The sequence below is a fragment of the Tympanuchus pallidicinctus genome, unplaced genomic scaffold (assembly GCF_026119805.1).
Source record: "Tympanuchus pallidicinctus isolate F22 unplaced genomic scaffold, pur_lepc_1.0 scaffold8, whole genome shotgun sequence".
Classification (NCBI taxonomy): Eukaryota; Metazoa; Chordata; class Aves; order Galliformes; family Phasianidae; genus Tympanuchus; species Tympanuchus pallidicinctus.
The window spans coordinates 12,327,653-12,350,641 of NW_026294802.1; the positions used below are offsets into that span (position 1 = coordinate 12,327,653).

At 42.9% G+C, this 22,989-nt stretch overlaps 1 protein-coding gene and 1 long non-coding RNA gene across 2 annotated transcripts in view; one reads left to right on the plus strand and one right to left on the minus strand.

Annotated features, from left to right (window-relative positions):
* TOM1 (target of myb1 membrane trafficking protein) overlaps positions 1 to 22,989 on the plus strand; it is a 156,549-nt gene that overhangs the window by 35,380 nt on the left and 98,180 nt on the right. The window lies entirely within an intron of this gene.
* LOC128073396 (uncharacterized) lies at positions 3,859 to 11,803 on the minus strand. Its single transcript, XR_008202700.1, has 5 exons — positions 11,662 to 11,803; positions 9,307 to 9,578; positions 8,101 to 8,206; positions 7,183 to 7,483; positions 3,859 to 7,149 (listed from the first exon to the last, which is right to left on the minus strand). It is a non-coding gene; the product is annotated as an uncharacterized LOC128073396 (long non-coding RNA).

Here is a 22,989-nt window from a genome sequence, read left to right on the forward strand (position 1 = left end):
TCTTCAGTTGGTTAATTAAAATGCTTATGAAGAAGCCTCTCAATTTTTGACCTGAATTAAGAAAGCTCTAAAACTCCATTAGAAACAATAACAAAGAGACGGCCTAACTGAGTTTAATCTACTAGACATAATAGGATGTTATGACCCCACAGTTTGGCTTAATTGTAGATCAATAATGAGATCGGCCTGCCCATTTACAAAATGTCTATATGCCCTATTATTTGCATAATAGTAATCTTTTTCCAACATATGGCTTTTTTGCTGCTTGTCGAGGGTCCAGTGCTCCTTCTGCTGATGTCTCCACTGACTCATGGGAAACACTATTGGAAGCACTGTTTAAAGGGTTGCATCATTTTCTGTTTTGCAGCCACAACACACGTTGTACACCAATAGGGGAAACTGCTGAGCAAAGGCATTAAAATGTGGTCTCTCTCCCAGGCATATGACTTGTTTAAGGCCAGTTTGGATGGGGCTCTGGGCAGCCTGATTTAACACTTGATCTAGTGCCTGGTAACCCTGCCCATGGCAGTGGGGTTTAAACTTGATGATCTCTGAGGTCCCTTCCAACCCAAGCCATTTTAAGATTCTATGATTCTATAACAGATTAGAGTTACAGACTCCCTGCATCCTGGAAGGCTGTTGCTCAATCTCGTGGATCAGGTCATGTTAACCTAAGGACAGCTGAGAAATGAGTGACAGGAGAGTCCCATCTAATCCTGGCCCAAGACAAAAATGAAGCATTACTTATCATTACTTATCATAGATATTTAGAGGTTTTACTTCAAATGACAAGGCTATGCAACCTACTTCACAAATACTCTTTGCAATCCCTCACAAAACCCCTTATAACCTTCACAGCTCCTCTCCTATGCTTATGGCCCTGATTTCCATTTTCACACTGTCTTGTCTCAATGAGCCAAGCCACCAATATCAGATAAATTAGCCCTCTTCAGCACAAGGAAGACAATCCTGTCAATGATATTTGCACACTGTAGACATCTCTGAGCCTTCAGACTGCCCTGGCTTAGTTCACCTAGCTATCTTGTGTCCTTAATCTTTCCATGCAAATCCTTCAGGGTCATAGGTATTGAGGGCAAGATTCTCAACTGGATCAAAAACAATTAGATGGATGACCAAGGTCCGAGAACCGACGTAAATTAGCACCAATCAAGAAGGTGGAGACTGGGTCAAAGTCCAAAGAAGTTGGTGAATATGCATCAGGGAGAAGGGAATGGGGAGAGCAGAGAGTTGGCGGGATCAGGATCAGCTTTGTTCGCATATCAGCTAATAGGGAGAGGTGGCTCTGGAGGGGAAGAAGACACAGCTGTGCAGGAGGAAATTTGAAAACCACATAGAAACTGGACTATGAGGCTGCCCAACTCCTATTTAGACTATTTAATGTGGAGAACTGGCTATGTATGAGACTGAAATTGACATAACTGGGCAGGGCAAGGAGAAACATGCAGAGATTGCTCTTTTGATAAAAAGCTAATTTTGTTGCGCTCTCTTCTCTTCTCTTCTCTTCTCTTCTCTTCTCTTCTCTTCTCTTCTCTTCTCTTCTCTTCTCTTCTCTTCTCTTCTCTTCTCTTCTCTTCTCTTCTCTTCTCTTCTCTTCTCTTCTCTTCTCTTCTTTTCTTTTCTTCTCTCTTCTTCTCTCTTCTTCTCTCTTCTTCTCTTTTTTCTTTTCTTTTCTTTTTTCTTTTCTTTTCTTTTTTCTTTTTTTTTTTTCCTCATAGCTGAAGTTTCCCAATTGGCAGACTTTTACCAACACCATAGTAAGAGAGCCCAGGGGGTTCTAGAAAGCTGTTCTGATATCAGTGCTGCTGTTGTTTTGTGGGGGTGGCTGAAAAAGAGCTAAGGTTTGCAAGGAGTTGTTTACTTTTGAGAGTTTGTTCTTTTTTCCTTCCTGTGATTACCACAGTCAGAAAGAGAACATGCAGAGGGAGTGCAGCCTGCTCTGCAATTCCAAACAGGTATGCACTGGACCTTGGGTCAGAAAAAACTGTGATTTAAAGCAGCTAAACATCTGGTTCTTCATGCTTGTTGAGCAAGATCTGTACCCTTTTCCTACTCTGTGCTCTGACCTGACTTTGCTAAGCAACTGCAGTGTGCCCTTCCTCCATCACCCCACATCTCCCCTTAGCTTGGATTTCCGGTCTCACCTATTTTTCTCTTCCCTTTTTGACTCTCAATAGTTTTGTGTGTTTTTATATTTGAAAAAATTGTATCGGTTTAACTCAGGAACAAAATGACCACACTTATGTGCAACTCAGGGAGGTCAACCAAAAAGTCTGGATGCAAATAAGAGCTTAATTCAAATCATAGTGGTTAGTGGAATAATTCAGGTGGACCTTCTTCCAGCCAGGAGATTTTGTTTCTTTCCAAAATGTTTCTTGTGGTACATCCTCTTTGCTTGTGTCTTCAGGCAAACCTGTTCTGTCCCAGGGCCAGTTTTTAGCTCACTTCCAGGCCATTTCACACATTCTTACTTTTGTTGAAATCCATCTTTTACAGCATCTATCCAAAATACCCACACAGACTAATGTTGTTTTCAAGGGACTAGCAATAAAAGCTCACCCCTGGCCTCCTGAAGCCTGTCAGAATGGAAAGGGCAGGAAGGGAAATAGCCTTTCATTCCATCTCTTCAGAGCTGGGAGATTCTCAAAAGATTCCAGCGCTGTTTCATTCATTTGATCAAAAATAAACCTGGTGTCAAAGTTGCTAAGGGAGTAAATGTTTTACAAGAAAACCTAAATAAGTTTATTTTTTTTATCAGCTAGAAAAAATAAATATCTACATCTCAAAGTGGCAAAGAATTAATTACCCAAATAGCTGTTTTCACAGTCATTTCAGGGAGAGTGTGTGCCTTCATGGGACAGCTGGTAGCATCCTGTGACATCACGTGATACATGATGGCCAACTAAATGATCTGCAGCCTGTTAAAGGATTAAAGAGTATCAGACATCAACCACGTGCCATGAATTCATGGCAGCTGCCCCTTTACCTGCACTTCAAATTGCTCTAATAATCACATTCTTTGCCGTTGCATTCCTCATCTTTGTCATGCAGCTGAAGTCAAATCTACAGGGCAGAATCTCACTGAATTCTTCATCATCTTCAATTAAATGTAGGTGCTGCTATTTACAAACCCCTTGGGCCTTGTCAGCTTTTAACCATTTCAAACACTTCCAATAGCAGAAAGAGCTATTTCATCTGCTCCTCAACAATAGAAAGAGCTAATTTAACACTTCTCTTTCTTTCTCTGCAGGAAACACGCTCTTGACTCCAGGATGGTACCTTTTGATTTGTTTGTAGCTGCTGAAGCTAAGAAATCGTTTAGGGCCTGCAGCAACATCAACCTTGCTTGTCACTCTCTGAAGCCTTGCTATTCCCTCCTTTTTTTTTCCTGCCTATATGCATTTAGAGAAAAAACGCTACTGCTGCTTTTGCTTTATTTCTTTGGCTAATCTCTTTTTACTGCCCTGAACACAGGGCCGTGCTTCGCAATGCTGCCAGGATTCCTGGGGAGGGAGTGGGTGCACAGTCTTTGTAAGCGCACCAGGCAATGGAAAATACCTCCTTACTGCCATGAAACACTTGATGGTGTAGGAAGCTACTCAGAGAGGCCTTCTCCCCAGTTTTCACACACACACAAAAAAAAGGAGGAATAAAAGAGGGGAGATTTACGCTGAATATATGGAAAAAGTTTTTTACAGTCCAGATGGTGGGGGACGTGCACAGGCTGCCCACATAAATGGTGGATACCCCATCTTCCAAGGTCAAGGTGCTCTGAGCACCCTGATCCAGCTATGAATGTCCCTGTTCATTGCAGGGGAGTTGGACCACATGGCCCTTCTAACTCAAATGATTCTATGTCTGTATGGGTACATAAGTGTGTAGTGTTCAGGGTCTACCATATGATTGCCAGAGTTATCCCCTCCTCTTTTTAAAGAAATGTAGGTTCCCATCAAGGAGTCCTAAGTCTCAGTCTGCATTGCAGGTGTTTGTGCTATCTTTTATTGATGGCATTTAACAAGCACTCCTCCATGCAATTCCCGCACTCTCAGACACTTTGAATTCTACCAAATTTTAACCTTCAAGTTAACAGTTTTCTGTGTTACCTGTCTGCCTCAGGCCGATGTCTTAACTTCAAGCGATTCAGTCTTCCTTCATAAAGAGTCTGGGGAAAACACGCTGTTTTGCTCATTGTGACAAAATTCTGGTACCCTTTCAAAAGGGAACAATGCTTAGAGCAGGAGCTTGAAATCTGGCACGGAGGCAGTCTTTTCTGTCAACTGTTCTTTTTGCTGTCATTGCCACCGACAACTGTCATCTGGGCAAAGTATCAGTCTTTGAAGAGAATCAGTTCACACAGGTTTATTTCCAGTCCTTCCGGTTATAACAGTTACATTCCCTGAAGAATCATAAAATCTTTAAGGTTGGAAAAAACCACTAACATCATCTGGTCCAACCGTCAATCCCTCATAACTATGCCCACTAAGCATGTCCCTCAATGCTGTAAAGGCACAGAGTCGATGCTCTGTGCAAAGCTTATTCTGACAGCTCAGCTTGCTATGGGCAGTGCATGGCCCAGACTCTCATGACAGCCAGAAGAGATTGTTGGCACTGGTTTCTGAGTGCCCCACCACCTTAACCACAGGAGCAAGATGGTGGAGAAACCTTCTCTACCTAATAATAGGGAAAAATTCCTCAGGAGAGGGGGCCTGGCAAGAAGTTGTGGATAAAGGATGACTGGGAAATGGAGAGGGGAAATGGAAATGCTATAAATAGAAGAGCGATGCTGGTTGATTGAGGATTCTCTAATGGGAGGCCAGGGAGGTGCCACCAGCAAGTACACCTATAGTTTCATGGAGCCAAGATAGGGGAGTTGTGTAGCAATGAACCAGGGACAAAGAGTTGATCTGAATTGTGATGAGGTTCAGGTTTGTGCCACTGAATTCCCAGGAGATGCTTAGCTGGTAGTTGAGTTTTGGGGATCACTTGTGGAAGGCTCCTCCTCATGCTTTGCTTGTCTGGATCACGCTACAGCACTATTTGACTCTACTTGATGGCAGTGTGCAAAGCTCAGGAGTGCTCTCAGCCTTTTCCAGCTGTGCCTTTCTTGATTCCCTCCTGCATCAGAGAGACTACATTTCCTCACCTGAAAATTGAGTTGTGGGGCTCAGTTGCCCCTGAGAAGAGCATGGCATAGAGATCAGGGGTCTCAAAATCCTTCCAGTGCCAGAGCAGGCAGCATATAAGGCCTGAAAGCTCACAATTAATAATGAAAAGGTCCTGCATAAGACCTGTCATTCAGTGAGTCCTTCCATCCTATGCATTCAATGAAATCAGATCCCACAGGGAAAAAACATCCAGCAATCACTTAATTAAGGACTGTCACAATACAAGCACAAAAGAGGGCAGAGCAGAGTATTCACTTCACCCTCCTGGGGTTTCCTACGCCTTTTACTGTTTGATTTAGCTACTTTTTTCTTTACTCAGCTTCAGCCTGTGGTGTTGCACAGAGCGCCACTGGAGAGTGGCTAGCGATGCGGATAAGAACTCTTTGCGCTATGAACAAAGCTGAAAATTCTCATCGACTCTGATGGAAAGATTCTGACTAGAGCAGGAGGCATTTTATTACCCAATTATGTAGTAACTTACTGAGAGGCAGTAATAAGATGTTATGTAAATATGTATATCTGGTGAGTGTATGCGTGTTTGTAAATGTGTGTATGTACATGTGTGTTTCTTGAATGAAACTGCTTGAAGTTTACTGGGTTAAAAAATAAATTCTACTGTTAAACTGCTTGTTTTACTGAAAGTAGGAGCAAAAGAACACAAAACCAGCCACACTGGACCAACCCCAAACATATCTGCTGTTCAGCACTTTGTAACTTCGTATGGGAGATGGCTCTGGGAAAGCTTGTAAGTGTGACCATGAAAGTCTGACTCAGTCCCTGTTGAGATCAACAAGAAAACAGGAAAATGCCCATTGTCTTTGGCAGAACCAGAGGCTGGTATATAGGTGCATGATGGAAAAAAACTTCTCATACCTACTTACTGAACAGAACCACAGCCGTTGGCCCATTGATGTTGCCCTGGGGGTTATGCAAGTGCAAACTGGCATTAGCACAGTGTTCCAAGACTTAATATCATTCCAGGCAATTTACTGCTCTCCAGTACTAAAGCTGCTGTCTGTACAAAAACAACAGTACACAGTGGCACATCTTTTATTTTCTGTATGCTTAACTGAGCTACCTTAGCAATGTTGCTTTCATAACATTAAATCTCTATGTTACAGCAAACAACAGCACTGAAAGAGCTATGAAAATTAGTTCCTTCTCTTCTGGGAAACAACATCTTCTAAGCCCTTGTATGACCTGTTGCAGCACTCAACACTAGCCCAGGAAATGTTTTATCATACTGTAACGCAATAACCGATTCTTGCTCAGTGTAAGTATTTACAAGAAGAAAAAAAAAATGTTGTACCTTGGTTTTCCAAGAAGGAGGGATGTCAAACCAGGAGACAAGCCCCAGTCCCACTTCTCTCAGTGCACTGTCCTGGCCACTGGGTCCTGGTTGGGCTCTTTCACATTTGCTCTCCTCCTGACTCCACAACTTTTGCACTCCTGTCAGCACGACACAAACTGAAAAGCAATTACTCTATAGAGGTCCCTTCCATCCCCAAAACCATTCCTCCCTCAAATCAGAGTTGTGCATCCCATCTTTCTCCAGACAAAAGTGAAGGACTCACATCCTGGTGAACAGCTGTAAACAGCAGGTCTAAGGTGCAGCCATGGCTTTCTGCCTACGGTCTGTAGCAGTGGTGATTGCCTCACCTTTAACACTGGTATTGACAGACAGCTTCAGCAATAGTTCCTGCTTCAGCCTCTGAGACAGGTCATGTGCCATGTTGATATGTTTGAGTAGGCTTCCCACTTTATGCAGGGGATTTGGGTCTGTAAATGCACCTAGCTCTTCCCACAGAATTTACAGGGAAATTAAATCCCTAATTCAGACAGGCCCCATCTTCCAGATCCATGATGTTTTTCTTGTAGTGAGGGGCCCAGAAATGAACACAGCACTCAAGGTGCAGCCTCACCAGAGCTGAGTACAGAGGGATGGTCACCTCCCTGCTCCTGCTGGCTGCACTATTGCTGATGCAAGCCAGGATGCCACTGGTCTTCTTGGCCACCTGGGCACACTGCTGGCTCACGTTCAGCTGGCTGTCTACTAATACCTCCAGAACCTTTTCCTCCATATAGCTTTCCAGCTGCCTCATGTCTATAGTGATGCATGGGGTTGCTGTGACCAAAGTGCAGGACCCAGACTTAGTCATGTTGAAGTTCACACAATTGGCCTCAGTCCATTGATCCAGCGTGCCCAGATCCCTCTGCAGGGCCTTCCTATCCTCAGGAAGATCAACACTTCCTTCCAACTTGATAGTTGTCTTCTTAGAAGTCTGTCTTCACCATGCAGCCTGGCAAGTAAAGCAAAAAAAGAAGTATGGCTTTTCATTCCAGCTAACCAGACAGCTACCCCTGAATGACACAAAAAGAAAGAGAACCAAAAAAAGTAAGAAAAAAAGATAATAAGATGAAGAAGGCTTAATTAAAAGATAAACACAAATGAAATCAAAACAATCAATGGTAGTGCAACCCTAATTTAATTTTATTGTCAGCAGAGCTGATGTTGTTTTTCCCTTCCTCCCAAACTGAGAAGCTCTGGAGAAGAAATTTCCCTCATCGAGTTTCACATTCTATTCAGTTAGCTTGTGAACTTTATTATTATTATTATTATTATTATTATTATTATTATTTGAAAGAAGGATATAGAAAAAAAAAAAAAAGAAAAAAAAAAAAAGAAACTTGAAAGGAACCTCTTTAATTCCAGCCAAGGCCCTTAAACCAACCCACATTCTATCAGACTGTTCAGGGAACTGAGGGTGTTGGCGCTAATCATCTGTCCCTGTTTTCTGAGGATAAATTCCCCATGTGTCTCAGAGTTGGGGAGAGCAGGCTCTGGAGTCCTCCAAGGAATTCGATTGTAATTCTAATGTGATGGCATCAGCTAGTTAGCAGCTCTAAGAAATCTCACCTTCAGCCCCTCTCCAGATTTTTTCTCCAATTATGGCTAAGGGTGAAGCCCTCAGAAGGGAGGTGAGGAGGGGGGAAGTTGTCCATGGGTGTTGAAGGTTAAACAGCTGCAAAGAATAAAAATGACTGAGGTATTCAGTGGCACTCTTTGTTTAATTCTGACCAAAGCGCATTAGCATCCTGCAAATAGGGACAAGTTAATGAGGGAGATACTAAGCAAAGTACCAAAACCTCTTCTCTGGCTCCTTGCATGGAAGTAAATTTTACCAGTGTCAATGCAAGAATATTACCAGTCTCTGGATATGATTGCACCTTTTCATATATGTGTGTGAATATAAACATACATTTTTCATGAGGTTCTGCTTTAAAATTCTTAACTACAGAGGTTCTTTTGCTGCACTCTTTTCTCATACATATCATGCAGAGCAGTAAACACTTTTTACCACAAAAAAGAATAACCACTTGTGCACCAAAGGCAGAGAACAATTTAGTTGCTGCTATCCTCAAAAGAGTTTTCTGTTGTGCCCAGAAAGTTTTGATGTGCTTTACATGCCTCTGTGGCACTGAAACACTCTCCCACTGAAACAAATGTAGTCCGTTTTTCATGGAAAACAAAGTTCTTCCCAACTGCCATAAAACAGGACTGCCTTATAAACGCCATAAAATTGCACAGAGTTTTACAAATGCCATAAACGTGGCCATGCAAAGAGTGAAAATTATTTCAAGTGTGGTTGCATCTCTCCCCGGTAACTGTGAGATCCCTGTCAAAGTACAAAGCTTTGGAACAGCCATATCGCTTTAAAAAGCAATATAAAGCTCAGTTGATGACATCAACAAATGCTCAGTGCTGACACTTAAAAGAGCAGCTGTAAAAAATAGCACTCCCTGATAAAAAGCACAACATCAGCCATAGACTTTATGCAAAATATGTACCTACTATACAAACATACTGGGCTGCAAAATATAGCTAATAAAATAAGTGATTTGCCTGCCTTCTGCTTCCAGAATCACTCACAGTCCGCAGTTGGCATCATTCCCTAGGGGTGAGTATTTCTTAGCAGCAAAGAAGAAACTCTTGATGATTTTTTTCTTTTGTTGGCAGTGAAGAGCCACCCCTGAAAATCTGACTTTAACTCACTAGGATCATTACAAGCTCCCAGTGCAAAAAAAATTTAAAAGCAGGTGCTAAATACAACAAATAACTTACCTCTCCCAGAGATAGCACCTATTCCTTCAGCTCGGAAATATCACTGGCATGCCTATGTTTCTATACAGAGTGGATCACAGGGCACCAGTCATGCTAAATGTCGCCTTGCAGTAAAATGGCACATGGTGATTGTTCCATCATTGTAGACATCCAAGGTCAGGCTGGAGGGTCTCTGTGCACCCTGATCTAGATGTAGGTGTCACTATTCATTGCAGGTGAGTTGGACTTGATGGCCTTTAAGGGTCCCTTCCAACTCAAACGATTCTATGATACTATGATGAGAGTCAAGATACATCTAGTTAGGGCCAATGCAGAGAAATAATCTGGTGAGTCACCAAACAGTTTCAACACAGAGGCCACTATTGAACTATATTCCTAGAAGCTGTATCTAAGCAAAGACATCTCCTTTTTTCAAATGGCCTCAGGTAGTTTCCTAGACAGTGCTGGCACACCTGTGTCATTCATACATGCTTTCATACTCACTTCTTGCATGTACTTGAAGTGAATAAAACCTCTCCCTTGCACATGCTATCAATTTTGAGATCTATGTGACAATAAAAATCACTTTGAAAAAAGCCTCCCGATTTCTCTGCTGGTAATGGTGATCTTTGCTGCCTAAATACAGCTCAAGAAGAAATCTTTCCAGGGGTGTTTAGACCACAGTAACTTCTTAACAGAAAACAGAGGCCTTTTTCCTTGGCTGATCCCCAAAGGACCTTATTTTTCAGGGATGTCAAACTACTTTGCATGTACAATACAGAGAACTGGCTGTACTCCCAACTATTAACTTCTTATTATCTGGTTTGCATTCGCTTTCATGGGAAGCCATCCTTCTTTTAAGGGAAGCCATACTCCTGTTAAGGGAAGCCTCTTATCAGAGGCACACTTCAGTCGAGGACTGCATTTCATGGGCAGCTTGGCAAGAGTTTCCTCCCACCAGCTCCTTCCTACAATCTGGTAGTTCACATTTCATCAATGAAGTCAACCAGCTACTCGAAGTTAGATGTGTTTTTAACTATTTAAATGTTGGATTCTACTCCTGGTGATCCAGCAGCCCTGTGGAGAAAGACTTGGGGGTCCTGGTAGACAAGAAGCTGGACATGAGCCAGCAGAGTGAGTTTGCAGCCCAGAAGGCCAACTGTGTTCTGGGCTGCACTGGAAGAGGGGTGGCAGCAGGGAGAGGGAGGTGGTTGTCCCCCTCTTCTCTGTACTCATGAGATCCCATCTGGACTACTGCATCCAGGCCTAGGGACCCTGGTACAATAAAGATGAGGAGCTACTTCAAGTGAGTCCAGAGGAGTGCCACAAAGAAGATCAGAGGGCTGGAGCACCTCTCCTATGAAGAAAGGTTGAGGGAGTTGGGTTTGTTTACCTTGGCGAGGGAAAGGCTCAGAGACCTCATTTAGCCTTCCAGTACTTTAGGGGAGCTCATATGCAGAAGGGAGATTGACTTTTTACACAGTCTAATAGTGGTAAGGCAAGGGGGAATGACTTTAAACTAGAATAGGGGAGATTTAGGTTAGATGTGTAGTGGTTTAACCTGGTAAACAGCTAAACACCACAGTCCTTCACTCACTCATATCCTCTCAACAGGATGGGGAAAAGAACTGGAAAAAGAAAATTACAACTCATAGATAGAAATAACGCCAATTTACAAAGACAGAAAAAGAAGGGAGAAATAAAAATAATTACATATGAATTTACATACATATATTTACAAACTAGTGATGCTCAAAACAATTGCTCACCACCAGTAACCCAGCCAGTCCACATGAAATGGCAGCCACCTCCACCCATCACCAACTCCCCTCAGTTTTACAGTTTTTTTTCAAATGATGTCATATGCTATTGAATATTTCTTTAGCCATTTTAGGTCAGCTGTCTTGGTTTTGCGCCTTCCCAGCTCCTTGTGCCCCCTCAGCCTCCCTCACTGGCAGGACAGCATGAGAAGCTGAGAACTGAAAAATCCTTGGCTCTGTACAGCACTGCTAACCAACAACAGAAACATTGGTTTGTTATCAACGTTGTTTTTCCTCTAAAACCAAAATATAAGCATCATACCTGACATTAAGAAAAAAATCAACTCTAGCCCAGCTGAAACCAGGACAAGATGTTAACCAGAAATTCTTTAATCAGAGGGCAGTGAGGCACTGGCACAGCTGCCCAGAGAAGCTGTGGTGCCCCATCCCTGGAGGTGCTTAAGGCCAGGTTGGATGGGGCCCTGGGCAGCCTGAGCTGGTGAGTGGCAGCCCTGCCTATGGCAGGGAATTGGACTGAGTGGGCTTTAAGTTCTCTTCCAACCCAAGCCATTATATAATTCTACGATCCCTGAAAATGGCAGTATTCCCAAAGCACCCGGGCTCCGCAGAGCGACACCAACGCTCATCCCTCTGCGCCTTCTTACACACAGCACTGCCTCAGCTCAGCTTTTCTCCACAGAGAGCTGCCTCACCAAAGAAAATAATCAAAGTACCCAAAGTCCACTGGAGTGCTTTCAGGGCTTTCTACAAAGCTTCCTGCAAACCTCCAATTTCCCTGCTGTAAATATAACTCTGACATTTTAGGTGGAGTCCCCTGGGAGTACTGTGGAGTCAACGCAGAACTAAAGGACAACAAAGCGAGTTTATGGCTTGGCAAATCTCAGCAAAAGAAAAGCAACGTTCTTCCTGGCTGGTCCTTCTCTTTTCTCAGCCAGACTCCATTTCGTCCACTTGGGGGTTTCTTTGTTGGCTGTTTTTTATTATTTTCCTATCCTTGTTTTAAAATGCCGATGCATTGACAGATGTTTCCCATATATTTCCACTCTATGGTGCTTTAAATCTTGCTGCTGTAGCAGCTACAAGTCCTTTCAAGGGATTATTGCCTTCATTCTTACACCTGGGTCATCTGGATATCTGAAGGGAGAAAGCAACATTCTCTGCTGGCTCTGTGATTAAAATGATTTATCTTGCCACATCTCACAGTATCACACTGAGCACAATGCCACCAGTCTTCCTGAACACAGGCTCCTGCACGAGACTGCGCTAATGGTTTTTTTTCCCCCGAGCAGGAATGATTTCAAAACCCCAGTGTTTTGTTCTTTGGCTACAGAAATACCTGGTGCTCAAAGCCAAATTCAGATGGAAGCAATACATTAGGTGGGAACCTCATTAAAACTCAAAGCAACCTTGTGTATTAGTCAGATAATGTAAAGCCAGCATCCAGAATGACAAAGGCAGGAGTATGTTCATTAACTGAAGGCATCACAGCTGCCTTTCTGCTGCTGAGCTCTGCAGTAGCATGCAGTTCTCACATCCAGAAACATCTCTCAGAATCAATGCTACTTTGGTAGTATTGTTTAATCTAAGCATTACCTCATTTATCTTACTATAGACTGAAATTTTATCTTTCTTTTTACATCACTTTTTTTTTTCTCCTTTACAACAAAATTCACATTTAAAAGAAATGCTCTAAGCAGTAGTTGCACTGCCCAACACAGTGGCAATGCTCACAAAATACCATGGAGAAATAAAATAAATCCAAGGTTTACTGAATGGTGGAGTTCAGTATTTTACCATGTGTTGCCCTGTATCTTCAATTTCCAGTTTATATAGAGTCCATTCAGCCTTGTATTTGACTCTGAGTGGAAGAAGAATGCATTACACGTGTCAACTCATAATACAGCCTGGCCCTATCCTGATCCTCTCTCTTAAAAGATGCTGTTCCTAAATATCTCAGCTGGTGAGGCAAAGCAGATTGATGGCCATTGGGGGAGGTTGGTGCAGCCCCACACTCTGAGCACTGCTGTTCCATTATGTAAATCCTAAAAGCCCTTGCTTTTTGACTCCGAGACAGGTGTGTGGCAGCACCACTTACAATCTTTTTTCCCTTTTTCTCTTCTATTTTTTTCCCAGTTCCCAGAAGTGAAAACAGTAGATACAAAGGCCAGAGCTGGATGACTTGCTGCCCCACTGCTCCTGCCTCTGACAGCGCCAGCGCACCCTGCCAATTAGGGGAAACAGAACTCTTCAACAGCAAACTGCTCATTGCACAAGCTTTCCTACATGGGACCAGATCTCTCTCAGCCCAGACTGGAAATAGGTATCCAACCAACCAGGCAGACCAGCTGCCTTTGCATTTTCTTTATCAGCCACCTGCTGTATGACCCCAGTCCTGTACTGTGCACTTGTGATGGGAGCAAAGAGATCTCCTTGTTATCTGTACAAGACAATCGAGTCATTTAGCAGCAATTAGGCTCCCTACCAACTTAAGTCATTTACAATTATACAATGGCTCCTAACAGCTCCAGAGTCCCAAGACACTATTTGAGAGAGGTCATAAACCAGGCAGGGGTGTTGGCAGAGCTGAAAAGGAGCATGAAGCTAAATATGGAAAAATGAGGTGGCCCATAAGGTTTAACCCTGAAGTGCCTCAGTGAGAACCACTCTTCTACCATTCAAACACTCATTCAGCCCCTTTCCAGAGTGAAGATAATAGTCAGCTGACTCACTTTATATTTCTGTGTCTGTGTAAAAGCATAAAGATGAAAGAAACTTTTTTTTTATTTCCTAGGAAGCAGAACTGTACAGTGCATTCTAAGCATTTTATTTTTTTATGTGTGATGCTCCTTGTATGCATTTATCTAGTTGCTTTTTATCAAGACACTGGGACTCCTGGAGGTGCTGTGGCTGGCACTTAACCTCACGTACCAGGTAAAACTTCAGGCCCTTCAACAGACCTTGCAAAGGCATGGACTCCATTTTAGGCTCTCTAAACCTTCCACGGAGAGTGCAGAGGGAGATCATTTTCATAGGCTAAACTGGCCCATGCAAACTGTTTCCTTGGAAATCCAACACGAAGAGCCTTGCAAATGAGAGGTTTTGATATCTGTGTTCACATCCATAACACTTCTTGTTTTCTGTTTGCCAGTGTGCTATTTTCTGTTGCTAGCACTTGCTACACTGGGAATCAAAGCCCCACAAGCCATTACAAGAACATTGCTAGCCTGACCAGTTTGGCCAGTCTCCATCTGCAGGTCCCAACATGCACAGCAATAAGAGCTATTGCTGAGCTGGTGAGGCCTGATCTTGTGTGCTATCAACCATTCACCTGTCCACGATGTCCTAAAGGATAGCAAGGATGCAGATAAAATGCTGCAACCAATTGTTATATTGCTTGAGATAGTGCTAAATTTGGTCTCTAAATGTTTGCCTCCAGTGCATGAGCCATCCTACACGTGATGCTTCCGCTCAGCTGCTGGTAAAGCTGGAGGAAATTTTTTGGCTCAGTTGCCTCATGCAGCAGTGCTTAGAGAGCAGAACAATCCTCTCAAGGGAATGAGGCTACCTGAAGGTCTCAGGGAGACAAAGCAGAGATCAGCAGATGAATTCTCTTCTCCCAGTGGCAATATTTCTTCAGATACACCATTAACTGGGGCCTGTCTGGGAGCACAGCCTTCATTTTCTGTAAGTAGTTGAGACTGCCAAGGTTAATGAAGTTAAAAAGTGTCAAGGACCAAGCAGTGCTGAAGTTCTTGAGTTGAACATATCATTGCTATCTCCATTCTGCTAGCAGAATGCTAGAAATGCTCCCTGAAGAAATTGAGTCCATTTTATTGAGAGAAAGTACGCTCTGTTTATTAGCACATCTCACACCTTCTAATCATTTCTTCTTTAAAAAATAATTACGAAATGAAGCACAGGGCAAAGTTATCTTCTTATCCAGTGAGCAACCTTACAACTTATCACCTGTTGTCATCATTAGGGCAAGGTTCAAGCAGGATGATAAGTAATGCAGCTCAGAGGCAGAACTGACAACAGCTGTGGGTTTGTATATGGTATATGTCTCAGTGCTTTGGGCCAGCACCACTCAGCAGAAAGGACCTGGACTTTTGGGCCAGTCCTGTGACACATGCTTTGTGTTGTTTCTGAGACCTAGATTCTGTTTGCTTTCATTCTTCTGATCCTTAAACCCATAAGCAAAAGAGGCACAGGAATACAGGCTCAAATGCTCAAGGACAGAGCAGGTTATTTTCTACTTTGGTACAGTGAAGACATATAGCGAAGTCATTGCCCAACTTAGAATGGCCTGTAGCTGTAGTTTCTAGAAATTACTACTTGCTAGAAGTGACATAAACTGCAACATAAGCAATATACACGTAAGCTTGGAGAGGCATTAGGTGCCAGTAAAAACAGAGCCCAGTCCTACTTGCACCACACTTTTAATGGTGTCCATTAGCATTGTCCACGAGTGTTGTGTTTGACATAGAAAGTAGATTCTCTTCACACAGGGCTGCAGAGGCAGAACAAGCAGACATTTGGATTCATTTCCTTTGCACTGACCTTTTCAACAGTCGTACCACTATCCTGCTAAATAATGTGATCTTTAGAAAGGGTACATTAAAAGTAATAGATCTGAACAAACCATGGTCTCAAAAATACAAGTTGAGAGCTGAGAATAGTACTGGGCTTTCATTACTGGTACCATGTCAGTAGGGGATTTTTTGTTTGTCATAGGAATCTGCCAGGAAACATATTTAAATGCTGAACTTCTGAACTTCTCCTTTCACCTGTATTTGAACCCTGCTAAATGATTTTACAACTATTATTGCTTTATAACCCATGACTGTAAATTCTTCCATTAGATTTTATTACTTAAGGATAAAAATGTGTGCCTGGGGTTTGTATTTATATTTAATAATATGTATATGCGCTCCCACAAAGTGGCTGAGAGATAAGATAGAAGGGATGAACGGCTATTTGTATGTGAGGACAGTGACGTCCCTCACTGGGAGTCCATTTCGGACTGCAGTGTGGAGATCCGACAAACCGAACCTGTAGTCACCTCGCCAAATGGCCCCCAGAAGCCAGAAAACCTTGGTAGAAGAAGGAAAAAACAGTTTGGCCAGGCTCAAGTAACAAGAAAATGGTGAAATTGTTTCAAATTAAAAGGACTGAGATTTAGACTGGATGTAAGGAAGATGGTTTTTACAATAAGGACGGTGAGGCACTGGCACAGGTTGCCCAAAGAGTGGTGGTGCCTGGAGGCATCCAAGGTCAGGATGGAGGGACTCTGAGCACTCTGATCGAGTTGTAGGTGTCCCTGTTCATTGCAGGGGAGTTGGATCCAATGGCCTTCAAGGATCCCTTCCAGCTCAAAAAATTCTACGAAAATTGTAAATTTGCCCCTATAAAAATTTTGCAACATTTAAAACTACCACTTAAAACACAAGACTCTTTTGATTTTGTTCTCTTTTCTGAGGCTGCAGGACTAATGATTTTAAGCTTCCCTCCATTATCTAAAGAGCTAGATTTCATTTTTAACAAACCCTGAATTATGGAATAATAGCAAGACTCTAAAAGCTTTTCTCTCTCTGACAGGAAAAAAAAAAGCCAACAAACTAACAATCATTGTAAAACAGCTGACAAAAATGATTGGAATGGATACCATTGGTCCTCAATATGCCCATTTCTACTATATGAACCCTGTCTCTCATGTGATGAACTTTAAAAGGATAAAGTTGGGTTTTATTCAATTGGTTTCTTCCTTCCAACTTTTTTTTTTTTCTTTTTCTTTTTCTTTTTTTGATGTGTGTGTGGACTGTCGCCAAATAGAAACATCAAGAAAAGGTGAAGATTTCCACCAAGCTCTGGCTGAGGAGTCCTTGGGGTGCTGACTTCCAAGTAGGCATTGTCTTTCTCTCCACCAGTCGGTAGGAAGTCTAAGCTTTGTACAGATTGAGCCCCAGGCAGAAGTAAAGATGCACACCTAGAGAAGACTGCAGTGTTGCAACCACACAAAAACAAGGACAACGTGCACAGAAAGCACAGAGACAGACAGCCTGAGAAGCAGGCAGCCAGACACAAAACAAATTCAGTCTTTGCTCATCTGACAGTGATTTTGCCACTGCTGGGAGAGGACTAGCTTTGCTTCAGGACAGTTTGACATCTTTCAAAGGCTTCTGCTTTTCCTCCTTAAAGGGAAACCAGGAGGAGCTCTATCCAAAAATACCCATTTCCACCAATGGCACTGACTCTCCGCCAAAGGTTTTGTGAAGAACTCAATTGGGGGGTGGGATGAGGTCTAAAGCACAGAGAACATCAACTTCAGCCTGAGAAACAGTTGAGAAAGGGGAGAGAATGGGCTTTCTTTTCTTCCCAGAATAGTTCTCTCATTTCTGCCACCACTTCAAGATAAAATCAGGTTTAATAAAAGTAGAAGGGTTTCCATAAGTAGCTTCAAAGAGATGAGCTACTCAGAGGTTCAGGCAGACTAGGGAAACTCCACTCTCTGCCAGACAAAAAGTACTTCAAGCATGGGGGTCTGGATGGGCACTGAAAGTTTACAGAGTGCTTTGGAGTATTTCAATTTCATAAGCACACCTTCTGCTTCAGATTGTATAGAACTTACACTTCACAGTTTGCTCCCTGTTTCTCCACCTCATCTGTCTCCATTACTCAATTGTTCCAAGTAAAACTCAAAAGGATTTGCTCTGCAAAATGAAGAATTGGTTTGCGAGATCCCAGAAGAGAAGAAATGTGCACTGATAGCATTTTTAAAATGGTATTATCATTCTGCTTTATCAAAGTTTAAGGCAATTAACTCCCTAAGAGCCTCAGGTGGCTGATTTCCTGATTACTCAGCCAGAGGGAATGTCATCACAACTGCAGCAATTAATTAATTAACTCATGCCAATTGATTGGAAGAGTCACTCCATTATAAAGCCCTTGCTTCAGTCTCTTGTCATTTTTCTGACACTGCTGGGAGTTTTTTTTAAGGATTTCCTAAAGTTCTTTTTTTCAGCCCAAAGGCAGACTCCTTTTAACACTCACAGCCAAAGCAATACATCAATTTTTGCTTGGACTACAGTGAAAAATACTTGGGTGCTCATATCTAGTGAGCACCAGCTATGTTCAGATAACATAGCTAAATACTTTGGAAAAAGTCAACTATAGGGCTACGTGCCCCACCAGGATTGATTGTGCTGGTCTTCTGATTTCTACCCATCAGATAGCAGCTCAGGGAGTGAAGCAATAGCATAGCTGTCAGCCTCGGTTCTGCTCCCAGAGGCACTGCTTCTTGCAGCAACTGGTTTCATCTAAGGTAGCAGGGTGGAAAGATAAAGCTCTCTCCATGCACTGTTGGTGATGTTAGGAGAGTGTGAGGAGGCAAGCATGTCAGGCACGTAAGTCTGGGCATTGAAAGCATAGTTTTTCCCTGAGGATCAGCAGAAGGATTGGGGCCTTTGTCTCCAAGCCCCTCGCTCCTTTCCGCTGAGCTCCGATAGCATTACTTTCTCTGGAAGTTATCTGAACTGTGCAGACACTTCTCTCCTGCCAAGAAGTAGCTGTGTCAGGACTGTGTGCCGTTATTTCTCTCTTTGTTCCCTTCTCATGCTGATGATGGATTTCAACTTTTTGGGCTCTTCTCCAGCTGCTGTCAGAGTTCTTTATTTATTAAACAATTTCTTTGCCTTTTCCCCTGGAAAGGGCAGCATGGGGAGAATTCATAGCAGGGGTCTTCAGCCCCGATTCATGCGAGGTAGCAGGGATCTCACTACAACTCATTTGGCTTCCTTGTGGTGCTCAGGTTTATCACGCTCCTTCAGCTGCTGACTGTGAGAAACAAAAGGTGTGCAGCATCACCTCTGCACGTAAAGCTCTGTGTGTGGTGCTCTTGGCATTCTGTGCTCTGCACGCTCTGCTGACCATTTGGTGCCAAACCAAGAAGTGTAGGCTGCCAAGCTGGGCAAGGACTAGCAGTGACAAAAATACAGCAGACCTCCACTGGGTTTTCAGCTTGTCTTTTTGTTTGTTTGTTTATTTGCTTTTGAAAGCATACAACCAAAAATGTTTCTCTCTAAGTTTTCTGTGGATAGTTGTACTTTGCACAAGGGTGGTGTGACTGGAGGGTATGTGGAGATCCTCAGCACCCACTTCTCCTCTCCTGGCATGGGTCCCAGCAGCTGTGCAGGCAGCCCCTGCAATCATGCTCACTATCTTCACTTCTCTCTTTCAGCCTCATGCTTCACTGCAACCTCACACCCTCCTGGTAATGAAAAAGACATATACAGGATTTATAATGCTCTCATCCTTGTCAAGGCCGTATCCTCAACTGGTAATGGATCACCCAGAAGGATGCAGGGTCCTGGGTGATGGGAAGATCCTGTCCCTGCTCCAACTTTGAGGCTAGGAACAAGGCACAGCAGGATAAGACAATACTGTTGAGATCACCTGTGAGGTAATGCTACCTGCTCTCCTTCACAGACCTTGCATCCCATGGCAGGCAACTGTAATGGGGCTGGCTATCCCTCTCTGAGACTGCTCTCTGCTTTTCTTTCTCTAGATGTGAAACATCAATGGGACACAGCATATTGCTGTGAGGCTGTCTGATGGGGTCTGGCTTTCTTTCAAGTAAATACAGAGCATTTTTTTACAGGTCTCACTGTGTTTCACAGCCCTGAGCTGTGATATTCAGATACCGTTTGTCCAACACTCCATGATGTCCTGTCTGGTTAGTGTTTCTCCCAATAAGCCCATCTCCAATGTTTTCCTTTTGGTGGCTTTGGCAGGAAAGGCAGAGGCTCATCCTCCAGGGTGTGAATTTTCTTTAAACAACCTGGAAAACCAAATTCAGAAAGGTGCCTCTTAGAAACTGTGATGCTACTGCTTCAAGAAAATGCCAAAAACTATCCTCTCTAAGGCAAGGAGGGGTGACAAGCAACAGGGGTTTATTAATCCTTTTACATGTAATGTCATTGAGTTCTGAGCATCTCACTCATGACTGACTTGGTCCTGAGATTTGTGGAAGTCACAGCATTGAGCACTACTCACTATTGCCATGTCAGTCCCCTTTCTGCAAACCACTTCAGACTTCTCTCATTCCCTTCCTTCTCATTGGCCTGCATTTCAGTGAGTTTCCAGAATAGCCACTCTGTGCCCCTTTCTGAGAAAAATACCTAGTTTAGGTGAATGATGGTAACCTGCAGTATGAGAGCATGAATAATACTTAATGGAGATAGCAGCATGAGTGAGTTGAATAATATCAGCTTGGGAATCTCCATCTCTGGCAGTGACCTGTTGTGTATCCTTGGATGTGCATGTCTCAACTTCCTTTGACACAGGCTGTTTTATTTTAACCTCAAGCTCTTCAGGGTGAGGACCATTTCCAGATTCAGCGTTGCAAAGCTCTTAACGCAACTTGCTCTTGTTCAAAGACTACAAGCATTCTAATCTAAGTAATAATTATTATCTGTTCATGGAACTGTATAAACATTAATCATTTTTTCTCTGTCCTTTGCAAAAGAATGGTTGCCAGAGGAGGGTTACACCACCCACTTTCAGATAGGGTTATATTTCAGGAGAATATCACTATACTTAATTGATCATTTCTTTAGCACTGAAAAAAGAAATGTTCCATCTCTTTTAATCTAACCCACTTTGTTTGCTACATTGTCAAAAGTTATATTTAATTTTTATCTTTCTATATCATAATAACACCTAGGGACTTCCATTAAAGAGCAGGACTATGCTGTTTCATGAGCAAGGAAGAAAAAGCAGTCTTTGCCCCAGAGAGAGATATAAATGGTTATAAAAACAGTGATAATTCATTCTCCTAACACTTTTGTAAAGTAAGCAAATACGATTATCATCCTCATTTTACAGATGGGGAAGTATGTCATGGAAAGGTTAAGTGATTTATCTGTCACTACACAGTACATAATGACAAGAAAAGACTAAAACTGTGCCTGATCTCAGAACTAGGCACAGTTCTCTCTTCTGTGACATGAGTCATTAGCAGCAAAAAACAGAAATGGGGACCAAAGTTTCTGACACAACCAGTTAAAAAATTCCCATCTATTTGTCGAGAGATAAAACTGTAAAACAAGAACTTCCCAGAATTATTTTCATCATTTGCCAGTAATTCAAATCCTTAAACTGAGAAATCCTGAATTTCCAAATTCTGTTTTCAAACAAATAAACTGGTGTCCACCACATTGTGCTGCTTCTCTCTCATTCCTTCATCTTCATTCCAAAACATCGCATCTAAAAATATTAACATAAAGTGGCAAATGTTGACATACCTTACATGTTTCCCTTCTTATTTTTTCCTGATGAGACCCGAGCAATCACCCTTGTTCAGAACTATCTTTCTGGGATATATCCCCATATAGGTCTGACCAGAGTTGGTTTCCAAGGTAAGCCAGCTTTGTGCATGGCTCCCGTGGCCCCCATGCCTGACAGGCTACATATAGAAGAGACCCCTTCCTACCACTACTGCAGGTAGCCTGGAAGATGGACAAGCTGGTGTTTTATCATCACCTGCCAGATTTCCCCACAGTGGGACATCTTGAGGGTCATGTCTGCGATTTAGGACCTGTGTGTGATAAATTTCAGACCAGCATGTCCACATTCCTACAGGAAGCCTTGTCCTCCACAGCAAGGTGCTGAGCTTCACTACAATCCAAACTCTCTGTGCCTCCTTTCTCTTCATAGTTGGCTGTCATCATTGTTCAACTGGCATTACAGTAGCAGATGCTCTCCTGCGGCTTCAGGTCACAAAGGAACGTTTGTCTGTTTTCTGAAATATGCTTAATATTTAACTGACGCAAAGTAAAATTCTTCTCCAGCTGGTAGATGTAAAACCTCAGGTGTAGCAACAGCAAAGCACCCCTTCCAGGCTGCTGGGAGGACCAGGACAGGCACTAGCCCTGAAGTGTGTCCTTCCTGCATGTATGCAGCTCCCATTCCCTCTGGAAAAGTTTCTCACTTAGGGAAATGGAGTCCAGAAATGTCTCCTCTGTCACGTTCCCCAAAGGGCATCATTGTTTATTTCCTCTTTACCTTTTCACCTCTGCTTGCCCTGTTTGTAATGTGGAGTTTATGATGTAATTATATCTCACACAGCTGAAATTGTCCCCTTATCACCAGACTGATTACACTTAACAAGGCATAAACTCCCTCTCTCATTCTCTGCCAGGAGTCCAATTTTAAGCTCTAATTGTTTTATAGGCCTTTTGCACTCAGGAGAGAGAAAAAAAAAAGAAAAATTGGTTGCCATTTACATATGTTGTGTAAGGCACATTTCTCACCCTCCCATCTACATGAATGCCTCTTGGGGACTGCCCAAATGACCAACAATCCTACAGCTTATATGCCTCAGCGCTTTCCTAATGATTGCTAGAAGCCTCAGGTTTTCTCTTTCTCAAGAATAAACTATTTCTTAGAGGTGAACAGCAAGAGCTCCTTCCCAGGGAGAGAGCTGTAGTTTCTGGTCAGAGTCAAGAGCAGACAGCAGGAGAGCACCTAGCTCTGTTCTGACCACCATATGCAAGGGCTCAGCAAGGACGCTTGGTCTTGTGCTAAGTCATGGGAAGCAGGGAGTTACATGGGCCAGCTGGGGCCCTCTGGGAGATCTGGATCTCTAGGATAGTAGTTGTGGGATTTCTCAAACAGCACCTGAATTATTCATAGAATCAGGGAATCATTAAGTTTGGAAAAGAACATTAAGATCATGTCCAATAGTTGGCCCGTCCTCACCATGCCCACTACCCATGTCCCTCAGTGCTACATCACATACACGGTTCCTGAAGATCTCCAGGGACAGCGATCCTCCTGTTTTTTGACAGTAATAGTCTGTTGCCTGTCTGCATCTACCTGATGCAGGCCATATTCAGATTTCAAGGGTAAACTTTAGGTCTTTTAT